Source organism: Ambystoma mexicanum, chromosome 1q, assembly GCF_040938575.1.
Source record: "Ambystoma mexicanum isolate Mex_15411 chromosome 1q, UKY_AmexF1_1, whole genome shotgun sequence".
Taxonomy (NCBI): Eukaryota; Metazoa; Chordata; class Amphibia; order Caudata; family Ambystomatidae; genus Ambystoma; species Ambystoma mexicanum.
In genome coordinates this window covers 326,981,727-326,983,095 of record NC_090922.1, presented here as the reverse complement: position 1 = coordinate 326,983,095, position 1,369 = coordinate 326,981,727, and the positions used below count along the sequence as shown (strand labels likewise).

General features: G+C 43.9%; 1 non-coding gene across 1 annotated transcript; it reads right to left on the bottom strand.

Annotated features, from left to right (window-relative positions):
- Positions 1 to 309: 309 nt before the first annotated feature.
- On the bottom strand, positions 310 to 471 carry LOC138565530 (U1 spliceosomal RNA). The gene has a single exon (XR_011301374.1). It is a non-coding gene; the product is annotated as a U1 spliceosomal RNA (small nuclear RNA).
- Positions 472 to 1,369: the final 898 nt, after the last annotated feature.

The window sequence follows — 1,369 nt, the reverse complement described above, 5'->3', positions numbered from 1 at the left end:
AGAGAACATATCTTAAAGCTGGTCAAGTGGCACAGCGAGTAGAGCGCTCGCTTTGACATCGGTGCAGCGCTTGCTAACACAGGTTCAAATCCTGGCGGGGCCAAACTCAGCCTTTCATCCTTCCGAGGTCAATAAATGAGCACCACACACCATGGGTAATAAATAATAAGCAGCGCTCAGATACCTGAGGGTTCGTAGCGCTATATAAATGCCAAATTATTATTATTAAATGTCGCCCTTGTGCTGCAGTGACTTTGTTGCCGCTGCAGTGGTCGAGGGGCATCTTGTGACATTCGTTTTATTTTTTTTTAGCGGAATGCGCGAACGCAGTCCCCCACTACCAGAAATTATGCAAATGTATCTCGCATTTGGGTACATCGCAGGGGTCAGCACATCCGGTGTGCAATGGATGAGCCTCACCCTGGGAGAATCACCTTAGTGATCATGGTGTCTCCCCTGCCAGGTAAGTATGTTCTTGTGACATTTGTACCTACTCTGCGCCACGAGCAGAGCGGGTGCTGCAGATCAGGCTGCTGACGCAGAAGGCCACAGGTGCACTATGCTTTCAGCATGGAGTTCCAACAAAGGGGGATCTGGTTAGCATATTACCCCATTGTAGAAGGAATCACCTGCATAATTGTATGTACTAAAAAACAAAAAAAGCCAGGGCTTTGCACCCTTGTCAGATGGCAATTCCTCAAAGGTCTGCTCTGCAAAGCCAGTTGACTTGCAATGTGTCACTCTGATATATCTGTGTGCTGCACCAGTTCTAACATACTGTAGCTTGTCTAATGAGAATGTGAAATGAACATACCAAGGGATATAATTATGCTTCGTACACCCGGACTGAGGGCCTTAGCAGGACAATTTAACTGCCTGAGCACAGTGAAGGTGTTGATTTTTTTTTTTATTATATTGATTAATGGTTTGAAAAGGTGAAGGTGTTTAATAGAGTGCATGTTCTCTGTTTGCTGGCTATAACAGCTTAGGTATGATGTTCATTTACCAACAGTCACTTTTTCAATGTATTTTCTTCCAATATTTATTTTCTCAAAAAACCAATAAAAAAACATAGGGGGCGTGGAGAAGGGAATATACATAGTGGGGGGTGGAGAATACTGGTATATTAATTGGGGAAGTGGGTGTGTGGGGTGAAATAGCCCCTGGATGTGAGAAATAAAGAGGCCAGAGTCAGTTATGTGCGCTCACCAAATTCCTAGACCTGTACATAGATGAAGTCCAACATAAGGCCTATGAAATCAAAGCAAAAAGGAGTGAAATTGGGCCTAAAAACTTCAAGATGCTAAAGATGCAAACTGCCTGGCATAAAGGAAAGACACATGGCAATTGTTGACAAATTCTTGGAGAG